Genomic DNA, 22,485 nt, shown 5'->3' on the forward strand with positions numbered 1-22,485 from the left:
TGCGCAGGTGCTTGTGCTGCTTGCAAAGGTGGGCTACCTTGTAATACAAGCTAGGAAGAAAAGTTTCTGAGCATTTACTTTGAATTTGGAGATTGTTTTGGTGTTGTGAAAAGGCATTACGACGTGAGCCTCATTTGGTGATGGTATTATGGATTCCATTCTGTTTCCTTTTTTGAAAAGTTGAAAAGACGACTGTTCTCAAGAGTATTTGCATGTCACTTGCAATTAATGGATGTGAGTCTGTATATTCTCTACACCTTTAAAATGGATCATTTCTTGAAAGAGTTTTTGAACTGTAGGTTGGTAGTTTATCCCATACTGAATTTTGCAGTGTGGTTGTTCTGTTGTTTATATGGAAACTCCTCAGACTAATCAACTGAAGTTATTACCTTCGAAGTATGTTTTTAACCGATATCACCAACCAAAACTGAGCTGCCGCCTTACTTTTTTGAAATAATTTGTCTTATATTTAGAGATTCTGAGGCTTTATTCCATAGGACATAAACACCAATAAAAAATATCTTAATCAAAAATTAAGCAGGTGTTTATGGAATAAATACCAGAGAAATGCTAAAAATGGTTACGCAGTTTGCGTTGAGTTACTCTATCTGACTGCAGTTTGGTTTTTTTAGGCAAGGTCTGTGCTTCTTGGTTTGTATTTAACAATTCATTATGAATATTGTAAAACCACTGCAGCTCCCAAATGGCAGAAAATTCCTATATTCCTATTTGATACATAGTCCACAGACAGAATTGAGTGTGTGCTATGGATAACTGTGTTACAAACTGTGGCATCAAGTCTTTGCTGCCTTAAAACTTTAGAAGGACTTTAATCATCATAAGTTCACTGGGGAAACAGCAAAGTAGGAAAGGTATTAGTGTAGAAATACTTTTAGAGTTCTGATACTTGGCTGAAAGCCAATTTCTTTACGTGTCATAAAAGTTGAAGGTGGTTTTATTTAGATAAAAATTTGCATGAAGTACTTAAGAAAAACTTCTTACAACACTGCACAAAAAGTTAAGAGCACTTGGTGGCAAAGATTATTTTAGAAAAGATGTATAAAATGAACTTTAATTAATGAGAAAAAATGCAGTGCTGCTTAGTTATATTACAGAGCCCATAGCTGCAGTCAGGTTTTTTCAGACATTTTCGTTCATAATGCAGCACTAAGTTGCAGAGCAGGTTGGTTAACAGTTTCAAGCATGACCATTCTACACGCTGATTATTTTATTTGACTTAAAAAACCCCAAACCTTTATCCAGTTGTAGCACTATCTCTTGCTCTGCAGATTTTTTTGTTTAGACAATAAATGATTTGTCTACTTGCTCTGTTATCGTCTATATGTGAAATAGCTCTTATCTAGATTATCTAACCTCTGAATATGTGTTTTCACAAGCTGTAATATCATTATAAACCATACATAGCTAATAAAGCTGTTGCCAATGACACAGGTCTCTAAACAGGCCTAAGACTCCTGCTTTCATCAGGTCTTCTAGAGTTCCCACAGGATCTCTTAATTCCTACAGAGACTGAAACCCAAGGGTACTGCATAGGGGAAGGCTGAGCGCTACGTAGAGCTTTGCTGGACGGCGCAGGTTTGCTTCAGATCAAGACTGAGAAAACTGAAAAGCTTCGCCAGAAGTGATGACTTAGTAGACTGTCAGCTACTCATCAGGGTTTGAAAGCTGCTTTTCTGAAAGTGTCATGCTCAATATTACTAATGGATTAATTCTTAAAACTTTAAATAATGGATAATTGGTGTTTCTGGAAAATAGCATACCTGCAATTATTTGTACGTCAAGGGGAACACACTCTGAACTCTCAAGTACGAATGAATGAAGTGTCACACTGCTGTTACCTCTCAGTCTGGGTAACATGACATTTTTTTAGGCTTACTGGCTTATATACATACCATAGGGATTAACAGAAGACTTGTTGGCTGGATATACAGAAAACTAGATTGCCCAGGTTAGATGTGAGGCGAAAAAAATGCAGCAGGGCAGGCAAGTAGGTTTCAGAATATACTTTCCTCATGCAGTTGCTGAGTTGCTGCTGTTTATAATATGATACAGCTCAGATAAAATGCTTTTAACATTAGTGGAGAAGAAAATCCTGCTTGATACTGGGTCCTGGGCTGAAAAACAGGCCCCTTCCAACCCCATCATTTATGTCTTTGTGGTGCAATCATTGACCAGTTTGGCAGGTGGTATGTTTATAATTGATATTGGTTCCATTTTATAATGTAGTTAATTCAGTGCAACATAATGTGAAAGAAGCCATGACTAAATAACAAGAATAATTGATATAAAGTAGCATCGAATATAATCCTATCTTGGATGTTTAAAAAAGCACAAGTAAAAAAGTAAGAGTAGGTCAGTTAGAAGAGGGGTATTTTTTTCTTTCTGCAGTAGCACTGTCTGTTCCTGGTCCTGTGAGAGGTAGCACGGAGCAAGGACTTTGCCACCCCTGGCAAGTGAACTCATGGGAAGAGCAGGCACCCAGCCTCCTGGTCCCACTGATTTCACCCTCGTCATTAGGCTCAGTTTTTGGTTTTCTAAACCCACTCCCTTTGCAGTATGAACTTGCTTTAGTAGCAACATAACAATAATTAAAAATTTTAAAAAAAGACCTTTGACTCATACCACCCAACTATTGCCTACTCCTGCCTAATTCTGCACAATTTGAGTGCTGTGAGCCCATTTCCAGCTTTATAGCTTATTGCCTCCCCTTGGTCCAGTGTTACTCCTTAAGCGTTCCTTCTGTCTAGACATAAATGCTTACGTACATTTCACCCTGTTTTTCACATCTGCCTGGCCCTTATTTTCCTCTTTATCTCTCCCTGATGACTCCATTACAGTTAACGCTGTACCTCCCATCATCATTTGCTCATGACACATACACGGTATCATATCAGACTTATCACAGGGTTTCTAAGTATGATACTCTTTTACTTCTTACTTCTCTGTTACTTTTCCATGGGACATCTCAGGCTGTTCTTAGGCATGTTGAGTCAACAACAAATACTGAATTTTCAAGAACTATAAGGGTGTATTTCTGTCATGTGGAATAAGTAAAGAGATACTAATGCTTCTGAAATCAGTCTTCGCATTTTGCTTTGGTCATCCTATGAGGTTGCTTACTCTCTGCTTTTCCAGAAATTCCGAATATATGTTGTCTTCAGAGCACTTCAAAACTTAGCTCTTTCCTGTGGGCCCCTCTCTCACTTGCTAGGTGACCTTTTTTATTGTTCCACAGATGTTGGCAACCACTGTCACTTGTTTATTCTTTCATTCTGTAAGCACCATCTTTGTGGTAAATCATCTGCATAGCAGCTATCTGGTCATTCGGATCCCACTTGTGCCATGACAGTCTGCTTACTGCCCCTGGCCTCTTGGCAACCTACTAAATAGATGCAATTTTTTTTGTCTGTTTTAACCTTTTGTTTATATTATTATTATATTAATATAATATATAATGCCATATAATATAAAAATATTATCAATGTCAGCTGCACACTGTTTCTATTTAGATTGTTCATCTGTTTGGGAATCTGAGTTCATGTAAGGCCATGTCAGAAGTAAGTGTCTGCAAATTGCTGTCACAGATCAGTAAGCATTAACAAATGAGTTCAGATGCTCCTTTGGTTTGGAAGAAAGAGAGGAAAACTTGATTTTAGGTTATAGCAACTGTTTTTCAGGACGCACATCTTCTGTATATTAGGTTAGAACTGAAGAAATTTCTTCTGTCTTCAGTGTTCATAGAATATTGCTCAAAACAACATGTGTATCCATCAGAAACAGATAACTGTATTTGCTTTCTTTTCTCTCCCCCCCTCCCCCCAATTTTTAAGGAGCTTAAAGCTTATGAGAACAGATAATATACTCCAATAAAGAAAGACAAAAAAGATCAACTGCTCTGGAAACCATGCTAAAAACTGCCAAAGGATGTTTTTAAGAGACTGTTATATCTGTTAGAGAGTGGCAGTGTGGTAGTGGTCTGGAAGGTTGTAATAACCAAGTACTATGGGGTAGAAGAGGCAAATGAAGTATCTGCAAAATGAGGAGACTAAGTTCTGCGGAGAGGAGATAGTCCAGCATTAACGCCCCTAAAGATCTGTGTGGAAAGAGTCCCACGTTCAGACACAGATGCTCTCTGCCAGGCACATCTGCCACTCCAGATAAATCCTCCTTTTTTATGCTGTTTATTTCTCTGTGATAGAGCCTCTGCGGGAGTTAGGTTGCCGATGGCTGTGCCCTGCTCGCAGCTGCTCAGGAACAGCTGCACTGGGGGCTCTGCATGGGTTAACTCTATAAACTCGATCATGTTTTGTTAACTTCTCTCAGTGTCCCGGTATCAGATGAGTGTGACTGGTCTCCTGCTCCACCTCTTCCTGACTTAGCTTTATCACTGAATTCCAAAAGAGCCTCTATATGGAAAACATGACATATCTTTTCTTTTTTAACATTTATGTGCAGCGAGAAAGGATTCACCATAGAGTGAACAGTGCAGCTTTTAATACATCATAATGTGTTGTGGGTTAAGATTTCATTGCTGCAAAAAGTGAAATATCTTATTTTTGTGCAGTTTTAAAGGTAGGGTATTCCATCAGGCAGAATGAATTTATGCAGTGGCTACCTGTGTTCGTCTACAAGCCTTAGCTGCCTGGGTTTCTGAAATGAGATACAATTTTGAGATACCCAAATATCCACTAGGTAATACTTCTCTTAAAAAACTGAGTTATATGCAAAACAAAAACCCTGTAATTTTCCTAGTATTCATATTCACTTCCAGTAACTTATGGTGTATTAAATCACAGGAATAATTAGACTGAATGTCACGTTAGAAAATAGGCTTCATAAGATGCTTTGAGTTCTGGATTTTATAAAGTTGACTAATTGGAATACAAGAAGTGACAGCTTTTAAGCATCAGCAGAGTAGACAGCACCATTCAGAGTGTTGAATACGAACAGCCAATTAGCACTACTGCAGTTCCTGGTCCATGTTTTCAGAGCATTTGGAAGCTGATTTTGATGCAGCTATCCTACTTTAAAACTAAGTGGCAACAAACTTAAATAAAACTCAGTATCAAGATGATTGAAAGTTGCTATATATATTCAGTTTTTTTAACTGGTTCACTGAAAAAAAAAAACTTTTAAAAAATTTAACCCATGGCAGAATTTCCACTATGCTTATAACTGGTGAGCCACAGAAACCAAAAGACTTAATTAAAACATACAATTTCAGTTTCTTGGGGAGCACACAAGCCCATTAACTGTAGCAAATATTTTCATTCAATTTGAAACTGAATGTAAGTTGCAGTTTCTTTTCCTACGAAATACTTGAACTCAATGGATCTAACAAGGATTACATGCACCTTCAGAAAGCTTTCTTACTGTCGTGATGTTGGTGTTCAGAGTAGCTGGGACTTAGTAGGTTTATATAGTAGATATACTTTGTCCCACTGTTTTTAATGAAAGTATTCAGTTCATTTTGTCTGACTTAAGGAATTGAATACACTAGGTGGGCAATTTCATTAAAGGATCTTTCTTATATGATAATCATCAATGTTTAACTGTAGGGGTTTTTCCCCCCAGTATCTACAGACACTTAAACTGTAGAACAAGTCAGTTAAGTCTGGTTTTGGGGAAAAAATGTTTGTGAAACTTGTATGTTCCTTTTTTTTATGTAAAGATCACTAGATCGTGGAGACAAATTTAAAATTTTCTGCTGAGGCCTCTTTAATATTTGAGAAAATGCAAAATTACAAGACAGTTTCATGGTAAATTTCTTTGTTTGGCTAGTTTCTTTGTTTAGCTCATATGTGCAAACAGATCATTTGCACCTCTTGGGAGATAGCAAGTGGGTAGATCTCTGCATTTCCAGCATTTTGGAGTTGCTCACATTCCAGGTAAGGAATGTATATGAACTGAACATTGTGCTTCTGGTCCATGTAAATCAGCATCACTCCGGTAAAGAAGACAGATTCTTGCCAGTCAAAATTAATGCAAATTATCCCTATTCTAGATATTGTAGACTGAATTTGTCCTAGGGACAGAGCGTCAAAGGTGCACTGACTGCTGGAATTACTCTGTAAATGAGTTGGCCTGGTGAGTTGGCAGGGTGGAAACAGCAGCTCTTATCTTAACCCACTGTTTGTTAGCTTCACCCATGCTTAGGACTTGTGACAGGGAACACTGCTGAAATTTGGCAGTATGAAAACATTCCCTACAGATATTTTGCTGCCAGTTGCAAAGACTGACGGGAGGCACAGATGGTAGTTTTCCTGGAAACTATGATATAATGCCATTTCCTATTAGAAACAGTGGTGAAAGCTGACCCAGTGACTTATCAACAAGACATCACGTTGACCATGTAGGAAGCTCTTGTGAAACAGACTCAGACTGCAGGGACCAGATTTCCAGTAAATGCAAAAATATTGACATAGTTCTTTCTCAGATAACATTTATAAGAATGAGTATAAAACTGGTTTGAGTTTAGAGTTTGAAGGGGAAAATTGGCCCTTAGCGGAGTTGCACTAAGGCTGAAATGACTTCAAAATTTGTCACATCCATTGGAGATAAACAGATATCGTTCTGATAATTGTCAGCAAGTCTGAGACATCTTGTTCTTGACACTCCTGTGGCTTTTAATTTCTGTTGCTTGGTGAAGGAAATATAATTTTCTAGCTGCCTCTTGGATGAACTTGCATATTTACTGATTGCATTTTATTCCATTTATAATGTCTGAATAAAATATTTTAATTTTACATTCTAGGAGGGCTAGTATAATATTAATGCTGATCTAAGGGTGGCTATTATTAGACTGTAAGATTTGGAGTAGGAATTTTCATTTACCAGGGGCTTGAAATTAATTAAGAGGCATGGGTTCTGATTTGTCCATCTGCTGCTTGTCATGTGCTACTCCCCACTCCACTTCTATCAGTGACAGGGTTTTTTACCCCTTATTCATCAAAATTTTCTACCAATAATCTTAATTTCTTATAAGGCTCCCCACTGCACCTATATGTGTGAAATGACCCTTCCATCAAACTTGCAAAAAGCCAGTCATAACCTTTAGCACTTTGTGTTCTAGGATGCTGGCAAAGGGTTTGACGGGTTTAAGTATTCGCTGATTTGATTTGTGTCCTTGGCCATACTTTCACAGGTGTGTGGGTGGGGATGCTTCCTTAGATATTCTTAACAGGTGTCGCTTTTTCCAGCCCAGTATGAGGCTGGGCAAATGTTTCAAGGGCAAAAAAACGAAAGTAATTTTGGGGGAAGAAATGTGCAAAGGAGTCTGGGACCTCTGTAAACCGGGACTCTCTAAACCTGAAGTCTCCCATTACAAAAACATCTGTAAAGTTACACCTTGAGTATACTACCTGTAGCCACCTGTTACCCACATTCTGTCCAATCCACGGTATTTTAGGAAGCCGTGGTTAGGATTTGTACAAATTCCTGGGACTACAGCCAAATAAATTACATTGAAATAAATACTAGTGCTTACTAATTGCAGTGTATCGATTCACATGCCATACGGCAATTACTGGGTTTTTTTTAAATTTGAACAGATTTTTTTTTTTAAACATTTCTTAGTGTCCTGTGTATACACAGTTTTAAAAATCTTGCACACCACAGGAAGAAAGCATAACTTCTGTGGCAGATTTTGTTACTGCAGGAATTGTATAGAGCCTTGATAGATAAAATAAATTTCTAATCTGCTTCCTCCTGTGCTAATGGGTGGAAGCCTGAGGAGTAATTAGTTTGTCATAGAGCCAGTTTCTTAGTAATGATTGATAAATGGTTGTTTTTACATAGCCCACACAGACACAGGGTGCATACCAACAGTAAACCACAGTTTGTAGGGAGATCACTGGAGCCTACTAGCCTATCTTCACTTAAATGAGCCTTACATGTGTTAGCTGTTGTGGAAAGTATGCAGAATATTCTGATAAACTCTTATCTCATGTTCAGATCCTGCACACAGAAGTTCAAATGAATCATTCTGATGTGCAGATCACAAACCTAGACGTTCACATGAATCACTTTGTCCAGACATTTGATCAACTTTTTTTCATCATTTCAGAATCAGTCCAACTTCTGTTGAAATCCATGGGATACTGCTTTGACTTAAATGATGGGGCCAATCAAATACGTGAAAGGTGTGATGCTGGCATGAGAAATAGGGTGCTGCCTTTTTATGCTGCTTTAGCATTTATATAAAAAGGACATAAAGTTCACCTGACAGAGCCCTAAAGGAAAGTAGGTCTTCTGCTAAGTACAGTAGAAAACAGATTTGCAAATATCATAGTGATTAGCATAGTTAAAAATGCTTATGGAGGCTAAAAAGGACAGCAGTCATTCTGCTTATTCAAAGCTTCTGCTGAAAGCAGTTAGGAAATTTTTGGTGCTTTGAAGTTTGCCTCTGGCTTACCTTCTTTTATAATATAAATGAAAATGCAGCTTAATTGTGATTAATTAGTTAATTAGTAATATTGCAGTAATATTTCACGGTATGGTTTGCTATGTGTTTTATTATTATGCTATGAATAGAAGATTCATAAGTATCTCACTTTCACTGAGAACTTTTTTGCTTTATTGAAGACTAATTAGATTAACTTTTGATCAACTCCTCTGCTATAGTTCTGCTATACTGTTATACTTCTAGATTGAATATACAGAAAAATTGAGATCTCATATATTCCGAGTGATTAATAAAAAACTTAAAGCACATACTCAGTACATAAAGAAACAGTAAATGAGAAATCCAGCCTAATGTGCAAGAGCATGACAATTGATAAGCATAAGAAAAAGCCTACTGTAACTTTCTTTTGGACAGCCAGATAAAAGTAGGAGCATGACAAATATAAACAATGACCTTTTTCCTAAAGAACTGTTATCTAAAAACTGAACATTGGTTTCTAATGATGGCAGTATTCATTTTCACTGATCCAAGGTTTGTACGCATTAATGTAAATTGTTTCTAGGCTCTTAAAAACCAAAAGCAATCTAAAAGGTGAACTTCTTAAAATCTCACCTGGTAGGCACTGCCTTATTCCTTGATGGCTGGCAGAAACATTTTGCCAGTCAAGTCAGACCCTTTTTAAAGTGAGCTCAGCAGAAACTCCAATATCTCATTTCTCTAGTAGAAGTAAACAACGGGAGAGCTTAGAAAAAGACCGCTGCTGCTGCTGCACTGCCCTTGGTAGTGGCACCAAACATTGTGTATACATGTGACTTCCCCTGCACATACACGCACATAATCCTTTAAGCTTCAGCTGTATGCTCTTATTGGCGCAGAGGGCTGTTGCAAAAACAGGGGGCCTGATCCTGCCATAAGGACTATTCTGCGTACTGTGTTCATAATTGTGAAAGGGGATTTTAGGGGTCTTTTTCTGGAAAGAACGAACTGAAAGAACATTACTGTGGTTCGAGAACAGTTCAACCTTTGGTGTAGTTACGTAACGGGAGACAAATAGCGGCTGCATCGAAGCGGGAGAGCTTTTTTGGTACGAGAAAAGAATTTTTACCAGAGCAGTAGCTATTCTGCAAAGCTGTGCATGTTAACAGAGTAATAAACCCGGAGCAAAATAAGCCAAACTGGCAAAAATATTATGTTGGTAAAATTTGATTTTCTTTAGAGCTACTCATCACAGCTGTGTTTGTCGGGAGTCATATCCCTTCCTGTCTTTGAAAAACAATGCTATTTAGCAAAAGCCTGTAACATCCACTTGGCCTCTGGAGAGTTTAGACAGTAACCAACATTAGACCTGAAAAAGAGCCAATGTATGCTTTAAAAAATACTTTACTGTAAGCCTCAGAATTATTTTAAGCATTCAAAAAGAACATTTTAATTAAAAGAAAAAAAAAACATAAGGAAAATGCTACTGCTATATCATCTTACTTTAATGAGATTGTAGGTAAATGTAAATTCTTTCCATTTGAATAAAAAGCGTGTAATATCATGATTCTGTCTATTTAGCTTGAATACAAATAGTCCTTAAATAATTTGCCTTTTTAAACTGTAATGAAGAATTAATTTATGTGTTTTCCTTCCTCCCCAAAGCAGTAAAGTGTAATATATGCTTTTACTTACCAACCAAAAAGGAGTTGACCCCTAAAATGAATGAAGAATTTGTCATTCGTGTTAGGCATGTATGTAGCATGTGTATTTTCTTTAGTGTATGTAATATACATGTGTTTTCTTATACCACTAGTTGCTTATTTTTATTCTTACAGTATCTTATAAGCTAAAACTTCACAATAAGACAGACTCTAAGGTTAACGCCTGAGAACTTTTTTGATTGTCAGTATTTACGATCTAAGTATTTCATAGAATCATAGACTGGTTTGGGTTGGAAGAGACCTTAAAGATCATCTAGTTCCAACCCCCCTGCCATGGGCAGGGACACCTTCCACTAGACCAGGTTGCTCAAAGCCCTATCCAACCTGGCCTCGAACACTTCCAGGGAGGGGGCATCCACAGCCTCTCTGGGCAACCTCTGCCAGTGTCTCACCACCCTCACAGTGAAGAACTTCTTCCTTACATCTAATCTAAATCTGCCCTTTTTCAGTTTAAAGCCATTACCCCTTGTCCTATCACTACATGCCCTTGTAAAAATTCCCTCTCCAGCTTTCTTGCAGGCCCCCTTTAGGTACTGGAAGGCTGCTATAAGGTCTGCCCGGAGCATTCTCTTCTCCAGGCTGAACAACCCCAACTCTCTCAGCCTGTCTTCATGGGAGAGGTGCTCCAGCCCCCTGATCATCTTCGTGGCCCTGCTCTGGACTCGCTCCAACAGGTCCATGTCCTTCTTATGTTGGGGCCCCAGAGCCGAACGCAGTATTCCAGGTGGAGTATTTGCCTAGTTCAGTTATTTTTTTTGTTCCTTTTGGCTAAGCTTTTATTGTTTATATTAAAGTAAAAAAACCCCAAGTCTCTATTTACAGTCTTTATAACATAGCAGCTCTGTTTGTAGGTCCCACGTTAATATTTTCCATTAAATGCTCTATTGTTGGAGATTGGTCGAATTGTTAAACAAACAAGCACTTCTTTAATCTCAGAAGTAATATTTCTATGAGGAGACAATGTGGGGCAGCCCAGGAGTATGCTTTTTCCTTTTTTTATGGTTTGTAATATCTCATGCTTATCACTCATTTGGTTAAGCCACTATGTATGGTTTGTATTTTGAAACACAGAGCAAAAACCCCAAACGATGTTGATTTACATTTGATAAAATACCAGTGACAGTTGGGCATAGAGTTTAAGGTGAAGTGTGCTTTCCTTTTGAAATTCAGACCTCATAAACTTCAGCGTACAGGCTTTTTGCAGGAGAAAAATGCAGAGATTGGGAGATGGAATAGTACTCCTTTGGTCTCTAGGGAGAGCAGAAGGTAATAATGTGGCTCCTTCAAGTCTGCTGCTCTCTTGGTTTTATAGAGGTGACTGCTTGCTCTTATAGGCCCCACCAGTCCATCACTTATTTCAGTTTGCAGTGCCCACAACCTAATAGTTTTTACATTATCCTGGTCAGGTTTGTCTAGCACGCTTTCCCCAAGGCTTGTTTGAATGTAAGGATACATAATCCCCTACATGATTATGCTATGTAACTATCACTTGTCACTGATTGGAGTAACGGGGTAGTCGTGGGGCGGAGGAGACTGTTGTGCTTTGACCAAAAAGGTCCAAATTTTAACAATATCTGTACTTGTAGAACTTGCCCAAGTATTTCTTGTGGCAGACCCACAGGGCTTTGTGCTGAGACTCGGTCCTGGCCAGACAGCTGCAAGGGGACTGAGTGAAATGGTGAACAAGGATGTTTGAGGTTTACTTCAGTGACTTATTTTTTAACTCTGCCTCATTGCAAAGTAAGCAAGTGCCAGCCTCAGTGAAAGTGGAGCCTCTTCTGTGACCTGCCAGGAAAATTAGCCCATACTTAAAACACCTCTAAACACAAGCCAGATATTTTTTCTGTGCATGTGGTAGAAGTTCAGCTGGACAGGAGTCCAGTATGAGTGTAAAACACATCCATAACCTAATGCACTTTTTGTTTACCACCACTAAGCAGTAGGGATCACAGACGCCTTGGGGGTCTCCTCACATGCTTAATTTTCAAAAGCAGTATACTGTTGCTGTTGGCTTGATTAATATGCTGAATTAAATATGGCAGTTCCCTGTCCATCCTCCACCAAATACAGCACTGATGGTTCTATGAAGTTAACACACAGTCCTAAAGTTCATAATTACAAGTAACCTTGTTAATATGAAAGTTGTATTTGAGCAGTGCAGGTTTTTGTTTACAGAATAATTTGTAGTGGTTCAGATTATGAAGTCACCACGTGTTTGAGGTGCTGATGTTTCTGACATGCTGCTACATCTGATATGAATTGACAGACAATTCTGGTAATATTTTTTACTTACAGCAGCTAAATAAAACAAAAATTAAGTTCTGTTCAATTTTGTGCAGCAATATAACGACTTTCAAAAGTTCATCTTTTAGGAGTGCTCTATGCAGTAACTTAGACTTAGGTAGAGTTAGTGATTCAGATTGATTAAATAAATCACAAGGTTAAAGTTAAAGTAGTTATTTAGGATTGTGGTTGCCAGAATATTATTTTTATGAGCTGAAGTGGTTTTGTTGAAGCATCACTATGGCATTAGTGAATTAGTGGGTGTACATTTGGGCCCTTCATACCCATGTATAAATTGTCTATAAAGAATAGTTATTCATATAAAAGGATTATCAGAAATATTCCTCAGTATACTTTTATCTTAAGCTAAAATGATGGTACGTTCAGAGGAGCGCAAACGGTGGTACATGATAAAGAGACTGTGGTGTGGGCAAAGATCTCCTTGTTCATTGCACAGAATGCGGCCAATCCCCACTGACATTTCTTCTTATTTTTCAGTACTATTGTTTTAAGCATAGAAGTAAGATTAATGGGATTCATTCAGGACGGTTTATTTGTGTTTTATCTTAGTGTGAGTATTCAGCAAGTTCATATTTGGTCATAACATGTCTGAAAATGCTTTGGTAATTACTTAAAAAAATTGAAATTGAATGTGCAAATCAGCTGAAGTAAGCAAGACTTATTTGCAAATTTTAGATTAGTTACTTTAGAACTGCCTTTTATAGGAGCACAACTTTTAGTCCCTTTCATTTTTTAATCTGCTACAATATTTCAGGTTGTAAGAACTTTGATGGAAAACTTTAAAAAGGCAACCACAATTGTACCAGTGCTGCAACCCTATTAATCATACATTCATTCTTCAGAACCAGCGTCTCTGGTTTGAGAAATTCAACCAGCTTTCCCTAAGGGCCGTTCGCAAATGAGCTCCGGTGAAACCTGCTGCGGTAGCTGGATGTGCCGCGGCCCCAACGGGACGGCACAGCCTCCCTTCTGGTGAGGGTTACGGGCCTCAGCAGAGGGACGTGTGTGTCCGCACTCTCGCAGCTTGATTTCCAAAATGGACCACAAAGGTGCACCCTTTTAAGGGGTGTTGCAGTGAACTCAAACTGCCGAGACAGGTGCATGAATGTTATTTTCCTTGTGCCAGCTCCATCGTTACAGGAGTGGGAACCTCCAGCAGAGGGTCAGTGGGAAACAGGCTGGGAGAGGAGCGATAACATCTGGATCCATCCCAGCTCCTTCCTCTGCTGACATGACTCAGGAACCTCATGTGGTTTTACTGAAAATCCCTCAGACCTGCTAACCCAGCTAATTCAGAGAAGCTTTCCAAAAGTATTCAGAGCTTGTGATTCACTTCAGTAGCATGCATTTTATTTATTTATTTTGAAAAGACCATGATTCTGTTTCAAAAACGTGGTTCTATGCTAAAAACACAGGACAAAACCTGACATTTGCATACAAATGGGAGAGATAATAATAGGCAAGGCAGGAGTATTTGTGTCTTTTCTCATCAGTAGGCTTTTTAACTTGGTCTCCTTTCTATTTGACCTCTAATTTGAATGGCCAAACTGCTGAAATTCACTGTTAGGTCATTGCTTGTGTGGATGTAAGAGAGATGTATTCTGGTGCGTCTATGTGCATCTTTTGTTTCTGCATACTTTGGATAATTTTATTAGCTATTGTTTGAAAATGTCATTAGACATTAAATCAGTTTGTTTAGCTATTGTGGGCTAATCCAAACATACAGAATATAATACACTGCTCCTGACCTTTTCCTGTTACCAGGCTTTCAGCAGCTCTTTCCTTTGCAGACCTCAGGTGGCGGGGATGGAGGAAGGGCTTTAACCCTCTGGGTGTATTTTGTGAAGACTACAGGACAGGCTGAAGGCACTATAGCTTACTTCGCAGCACAGGAGAAACACGAGAGGAGACGTATAAGAAGGCAAAAAGTCCAAGGCCTTACTGTCTTCCTTAATAAATGCTTGGGTGCAGTCTCCCCACCCTTCAATCCTTTAAAGAAGATGTAAAGCAGCAAGATTGCATGCTCAAGCCTGTGGCTAGCTAGCAGGATTTCATAGCCAGCTGACCATGAAGCACTCCTAGCTTCTAAAATCTGCTTGATTGAACATTGCTTCTTGAAGCCTTCCAGATTTTGGTGAAAATTCTTGCACAAAAATCTTTTAAGACGAGGTTGCATGGTTGAAGAACTATTTCTTTTAGAGGATATGGAGAACGGAAATGGAGTTAAAACATCATTTCCTCTAGCTGTCCATTTTACTATTGCCACTTTTGATCTATGTTCATTTGAAAATACAATTTGTTAATAAATCGCTACCCCAACAGGTATTTTGATAGCATAAATCTATTGTATTTGTTGTTAATAGCAAATTTTACAGGGAAGAAAAAAAAAACAGAGGAAGAATGCAACAAAAATGTGACCTCAATGAATAGAACCTGGACTGTTTGTACTATGAGAAAATGAGATAATTATGGCTATAAAATCCTATGCTCAAAGAATGAAAATAAACAACACACACACTACGTGGAGATGAGAGAGAACCATTACATTAGGACAGATTTACTGAAATCTTTTCTCCATAATAATTCTTAATAATGTGGGGATATTTTTTTAGTTAAGGACTGAAACTGTCCTGGAGAGTGTTCCTGGAGTTTGGCAGCAGTGCAAGAGGATGGTTTACAAACATTCCACACCAGGAAAATATTTGGAAACCAGTAATGTGGTGTTTGGCCACTACTATTATAAGCAGCATTAGATGCATTTTTTGTTGCATTAAAGCCATCTGGCAGGTAAGTGGTCCATTTGTCTGTTAACAAACGAAGATTTCCTAGCCAGTCTACTTTGCAGTCATTCCATATAAAATTTAGTTTTAGGCTTACTCTCCTTTTGGGGGGGGGGGGGGGGGGGGGGAAGTGATTAAAAAAAAAAGGCATGTCAGAACAAAGGGTTAAACCATCAGTTAAATACAGCACAGTAACACTGCAAAGTAGTTAGAGCCATTGTGGAGTTTGACTCTTTGTTTCCAGATTTTAGAATGAATTTTTCCTTTAAGTGATAGCTAAATGTTTTTCTTAGATTGTTCGTGTGTTACACAAACCGTATCAGATCAGTCTATAAAGTTCAGCATTTTCTTCAGTGTCTGAAATCCTACTACAAAGAGTACTTGCATCTTAGAGTCTGACACCAAGTAGAAATAAAAGGCTGAAATAATAACACCACTAACTTGCTTTAATTAATTGTATGTTTCTGTACTTAAGCTTGAAGGGTGGAAAGTATTGCTTTAAAGACTACCTACAAAACTGGTGAATGAGCAGCCACTTAGGGTGCCACTTCAAAGAGAAACGCCCAAAAGAGCAACAGAAGGGAAGCTGCTTTTGAATTCTCTCAGTTCCTCCTGGCAGCCCAGAGCTTGCAAAGGCAAACAACCTAGAAATAGTTATTTTCTTTTGTGTTAGTTACATAACCAGCTCCCAGCAAATAAAACTGGAGGTGGAGCAGCCATACAAAGATCCACTTAATAACCTGTGCCTACCATAGCTGCTAAAAGAATCTTACCTGACTTTAATAGTTCTTCTTTCCTGGCTAAGGGAGATTCCTCACGCTGTCTCCACACAAAAACTTGATAAAATTCAGGAGCCAGTTGTAGCTCTCAGTTGCACTGGTGCATATGGTGAGATTCAAGCCTTCGCAGTTACTCCAGATTTATACCTTATCGCTGAAGCAGTCAAACAGATCTTGGTTTCTACCATTTTTTATTTTTCAGATTTCTCTGTATGCAATATTGCTGTAGTTAATACTAAGGAAGTAGAAAAAAGTATCTGAAAATGGAAACCTGATTTTTACAAGAGTGCTCAGTTTTTCCTTTAGGATCAGTTGAAGCTCCAAGAATTGTGCTTTCATGCTAATCATACTATGCTATTTTTAAACTTTGCCTTTGCAGTCATGCTGTAGCTTCCATTAACCAGCATCCAAGATGCAGGCTGGTACTTTGTTCCTGTAGATGACAGGTCTAGCTGGTCAGCATCCTTTGTTTTGGCAATTGTGCTCTTTGCCTCCCTGTCTGTGTTAGCCATCCTCCCAGCTCCCCGCCACACTCCGTGCATTGACCTAGTCAGCTGGCGGATCGCTGTCTCTGTCTCCCTGTTCATTTTCTTCCCACAGCTTTACTAATGGCCTTGTCTTGGCTTTGGGACTTCAGTTTGTGATTTACTAGTTACGAAATTCAGGGATTACATGTGTACTCTTTCATTGTCTTCAGGTGTCAGCTGTAACACTACTGCAGAGATGTTAAAGCACAGTGCCATCATTTAAAGGATGATCAGGAGACCAGTTTGAGGGTAGCTATTACTGATGATATAATAGGTAAAAAGGATTGAGAGAATTTATGCATTTGGCAGTTCTAACCATTTTTTACACTTACTTTATGTGAAATTAGACCTGGAAAGGAGGGACTTGTCACAAATGTGAAATTCTAAAATGTCACCTGTGCCCAACTTCTACAAACTTTATTATCATTACCTCTGCAAGAATTAAAAGTCAGTTCATAGAATCATAGAATGGTTTGGGTTGGAAGGGACCTTAAAGATCATCTAGTTCCAACCCCCCTGCCGTGGGCAGGGACACCTTCCACTAGACCAAGTTGTTCAAAGCCCCATCCAACCTGGCCTTGAGCATTTCCAGGGATGGGGCATCCACAGCCTCTCTGGGCAACCTGTTCCAGTGCCTCACCACACTGTTCATGTAGTCCAGCGCAGCAAATATTGTCAGACCATGTGTAATGGAAATTTATAAGAGCCAATATTTAACATCTTGAAGTGAGAAGCATGCGGGATAACTTTTGAAATCACTTCACTTGAATTCAGTATATATGACAACAAAATATGAAGATAAATATTAAGGTATTTGCATCAGATGACTTTAATCTTTGGATTTCCTTTAAAAAAAGAAAAGAAAGAACCTTTGAGTAATGGAGAAACAGGGTACTCTTCGTATTGCTATCAGTCTAAAGTATGACACTGAGAGGAAAATTACTTAGAAATAATTCTATTTCTGTGTTTAAAGCTCTGGTTATTTGAGTCCAGAATGCTTTTAAATTATCTGTTCTAGGCCTTGATACTGCAAATTAACTTTGGATAGTTAGATGCATATATAGAGGCAGAACAAAACCCCACTGAAATTAATAGGTCTTGTGTGGCCCGGCGTTCTGTCTCGTAGGGCTGTTTGCAGTGCTTTTGTTTATTTTTGAAGCGTTTTAGAATGCTTTTCCCAACTAAATATATGATGTTCCATATATGACAGATGAGTAGTACCAAACTTCAAACCATCCGACAAAGTAGCTTTCCTTTGCTTTGTTTAGGAAGATCTCTTTGATTCTGCTTGTATTTGAAGTACGCTGCTGGGTAATCATGGAACATATATCTGTTTAAACCGAATTCAAAGAGTATCACGAACTGACACCTGCTTAAGTCTTTAATTAAAAGTGGCTTAATCTCTAACAATCTCTACATACATAAGCAGAAAGTATCTGTGTTTAATGTGTACTTTGAACTGCCATTAATTTAGAAATCAAAGATTTGTAAATGAAACACAGTATGCTAGACGTGATGATGTTTGGCTGGAATCCCTTCTTGTTGGCATAGCCTAGTTTTCCTGATGCTGTCAGCCCCTGGGAATACATTCTTGCTAAAAATTATGTATATAGGGAAAATATAAAAAGAAGGCTATCTTAAAAAAAGTGTGTGTATCAACTATATAAAAAACATATTTAAAATAGGCAAATATATACAGTGGGACATGTAGTGGAGAACTGCTCCTCCTTGGGAGGGTCAGCAGAGGGAATACTGTTTGTATTTCCAGATGTATATACCCTATAGAAAGTGATGTATTTTCTGTATTTTCCCCAACTGTGTGAATTTTGCTGGGATAACATGTCTTAAAATTAAAGACTGATCTTAGTTTAGTTAATATTCATTAATGTTAGTTCATATTGTCTTTCTCAAATCTCTCAGCTTTCCTCCTCCAAAAGACCTCCCCAGTGTTCTTGAAACAAATATATAGACAATCTTGTATTTTCTTTTCTTTTTTTTTTTTTTTGGCAGCTGGGGATGGTAAATAGCAGTAAGTGATAATAAGCGTCGATTTTTAACTACTGAAGAAACAAAGAAGAGAGAAGAGCAGCCTCTTCAGTTTTTGCAGATCCATAGTTTCAGTTATCCCTACCCGCTGGTGGCATCTATAACGATTTCCAACATAATAGTATGTCTGATCTTACCTCTGCTATCCTCACAATCAAGTTTAACATGTTGTTTGAGAACCTCAACCTCTCTCCCAAATAGAAAACATTAGTAATGATTCTTTTTGCAAAATGAACGTGCTCTCGTCTGGCAGGAGGGGAGACTGAAACTTTATAAGGGAAAGATGAACAAAGTCCTTAATTTGTGAGAGGAAGGAAGCTGGTAGGGAGAGAGAGAATGAAGGTTTATAGTAATACAGAAAGGAGTGTGAAGGGGACATAGATCTTAGCAGGCAGCAGGAAGGAGATTGGGGGCAAGCGGGAGACATAAAGCTCCATGGTGATAAATGGAGAGGAGTAAATTGTGAAGGAGACATGGATAATAAAAGGAGCCCCTGGCATGGGTGTGGATGGGAAGGTGGCGCACGTACCAAGCCAACAGGGTGGAACAGGGGGCTGCGAGGGACTCCCCAGTACATGTAGTGAGCTTGGCTTGCACGAGCTTAGAAGCGTATAACCCTTTTGACATGCTCATCTTATCTATCTTGAATTATTGCAGTGTCTGTGTTACATTTGTGTTAAATTACTAGTAAAGATGTGTGGAAATGCATCCGGAAAGGAGATGAACATTCCCTGAAAACATTTCAGAGCTGATGTTTGAGAGTACAGTGTTAAAGGCATTTGCTTTTGATATGCTTTTGACCTCCTGCAGAACTCACCAAACTAGTTTTGGGTAAGACAAGACAGCACAAAGAACTTTGGCTTGATTTAAATGTGGGTAGTTGTGCTTTTAGGATGGAAACTTAAATTCTGAAATGTTAGGTGTTTGGGGTTTTTTTTCCAGAAACTTTCTTTTCCCCTTATACTATGGTTTGTTTATATTGCTAGTTTTAAAATATTTGGGATATTGTTTGGGTCATTGTTACCTGCTGTTTATAAGTACGTTTGTATTTGCTGGGGCCAATTTATACCGTGATACAAAGAATCCAATGTGACAATCAAAGGATCATGGTACTTCACCCTAAGAAAGATCAGACCTAGCATCTCTATGAGCTGCATTCAGGGAAGACAGCTGAGGTAATTTAAAAAAAGTGTCTTAACTGTGGCACAGGTATTTCACTATGAAGTTTATTGATGGCTGTTGTCACTGCATGTCCAAAACTCTTTAAGGTAAATCTTTATTTGTCCTCTTTTCTTCTGTCTGAACTTTGCTTCAAAAAGCTATAGCCACCAGTGGAAGATTTCAATTAAGAAATTGGGAGTCTGAGGTTAAATGCTGTCAACAGCTGTTTTTATATGATTATTTTAAAAAATTACTGCACCACAGTATTAGCAAACCAATATGCCTATGATTATAATAGGTAGTGAGAAAAAATAAAAAGACAGTCTGAATAAATTCCAGGTGCATTCTGTTTCTGGTATTCAAAATCTTAACTGTTTTTTACTGGACTGAATCAATCACAGAATAATTCAGGTTGGAAGGGACCTCAGAAGGTCATCTCTCCAAATTCCTGCCCAAAGCAGGGTCAGCTATGAGATCAGACCCCATCCTGAAAACCTCTGAGGATGGAGACTGTGCAACCTCTGGACAACCAGTTCCAACGCTTGATTGTCCTAATGGTAAAAAAAAAAAAAAAAAAAATATTCCCTTATATGTTGGAATCCATCTGTTTTTCAGCTTATGCCCATTGTCTTTTTTTCATCCCACCATGCATCATTGTAAAGAGCCTCAGTCTTCTCAATAAGCCTCTTGTAGGTGCAACATGGTTGTTGTTAGGTCCACCCAAAACCTTCTCTTCTGCAGCCTGAGCAAGCCTAGTTCCCTCAGTCTCTCATCACAGGGCAGGTGTTCCTGCCCCTGGCTATCTTGGTGTCCCTCCATTCAATTTTCTCTAGTTTATTGAAAGCTTTCTTGTATTGGGGGCCCAAAACTATAGAGAGAAGTATCAGGTTGGTCTTTATGCAGAAAAAGACCTTTTTGTAATTCTGTTACGTGGAGGCTCAGGGAGGTTTTAGTATGTTTTGTATCTGGCCAACGAGATAAAACTTTTTTTAGTTGAGTGTCTTGCAGGTGTATACCTTAGAGGAGTCTTTTCTAGGCCAACTCTAGGTTTTGGGATAACAGACTTCTAATTTTTTTTAAGAATGGCCCCTAAAAGGATGCCTGTCCATGAAGCTGCGTACATGTAATGGGTTTATGATTGACCTTCAGTGAAGAATTTAAACTAGAAGCTTGTCTTGCTGTAGCTGTTATCTTACTCAATATATCCTTTCTGTCTTTATGCATAGACTCTAAGATTAGTGTGGTTGAGTATATTGAAAGTAACAAAAAACAGACACAGAAAAATTGTTGCATGTTTAAAAAAATCACAAAATGAAAGAGGAAGTACATCATTTATTATAACACCATGTAGACTAATGAAAAACATACTGCAGGCTGGAAATTTGTTAAGAGCTGAACTCAAAAAGTTTCCATTCCCAAAAATGCCTTGGGGCCTCCAGCTGTAAGCTTGTGGCTAAAGAGGCCCTATGGTAAACTGACATAAAAAATAACTACTCCATAAACATTCAGCTCCTGTTTCACAACAGTTGAAAATAAGTTTTTAAAAAGTGTTACCTGTTGATACTGACTGTACTTTATCAAAGCAAAAGGGAGGCAGTGCATTTATGACTAGAATATTAAATTGGGAATTAAACACTGGGGAGATGGGCACTGGGCACAAAAATGTTACGTTCATTGTACATAGGAGAACATGAAAAAGATGAAGTGACTTGCCGAGAGCAACTGAACAGTACTCGATACTGGCAGAGCTGGTATTAACATTAAATAATTCCTGGCTTCTAGTCCTTTGCTCATTAACTAGACCAGAGTGAACAACTCACCTACTCCCCACCACTCTGAGCAGGTGCCAACCCTTGCACTTGAGCACATTCTTCAGGCTGCATGCAAATACACCCTCAGAGTATTGATGGTGTTTGCACCATCAGTGCTCAGATGAATGGTACTGGCCACTTAGAGAAGACCGAGTTTTGTGTCTCTCCTTTTAATCTGTTTGGCTTTCTTAAAGGTGTGTCTTTCCTGCAGAGTTAGCCCAAGCTGATTGACTAGGTGTTGGCTTTGCCTTTCTCCTTCTCCCTGGTCAGCCGTTGTCAATATATGAAAATCATTAATGTGGGCTGTGGGCTTTCAGGCAGTTTTAACTGTCATGATGGCCCAGTGGTAGACGTGGTGGGGAGAGCACTGCAGCCTCAATTCCTTCTTTGCATGGATTGGCAAGCAGTTTGCAGAAATAATGCCAGTTAAACCTTCTGAGTGCTGATGTTCCTCCAGTCTGTTTCTGCACTTCTTCTGGATGACAGGGGTTCCCCTGCCTGGCAAGGAGCCCTGGAGTGCCTCAAATCATGGGACACTTCCATGAAGTCCAGATTTCACAAACGTATAAAGAAGTAGTAAATTGGACGTGTCTTTGTATGAGACTACTTAGGTGGCGGGTTTGTGATCTTTGAGAAGGAGGATGATCTGGGAGTAAATATTGCTTGCCTTCGCTTACTCTTCAGTGAGGACTTAGTTATCCAGTATCTTTTCACAGAAGTAAATAGCAGGTCTAGAAGTCCCAGTTTTGATAAATATTTTCACTGTTGTACATTGGTGAAATAAACATATACAACAATCGTCACACTGTATTGCTATAGCTGTACTTACATGAGGTGCAGCCCAGGAGAATGTCAGTCTGAGATTGAGCCACTGGGAGGAAAAAAAAAAAAGAAAGAAAAGGTGAAACAGTTGTTCGTAGGTGGTTGAAAGAAATTAGAAGAAAATTTAATC

At 38.7% G+C, this 22,485-nt stretch overlaps 1 protein-coding gene across 1 annotated transcript in view; it reads left to right on the forward strand.

The window, feature by feature from the left end:
* C15H7orf50 (chromosome 15 C7orf50 homolog) overlaps positions 1 to 22,485 on the forward strand; it is a 132,338-nt gene that overhangs the window by 52,058 nt on the left and 57,795 nt on the right. The window lies entirely within an intron of this gene.

Source organism: Gymnogyps californianus, chromosome 15 (genome assembly GCF_018139145.2).
Source record: "Gymnogyps californianus isolate 813 chromosome 15, ASM1813914v2, whole genome shotgun sequence".
Taxonomy (NCBI): Eukaryota; Metazoa; Chordata; class Aves; order Accipitriformes; family Cathartidae; genus Gymnogyps; species Gymnogyps californianus.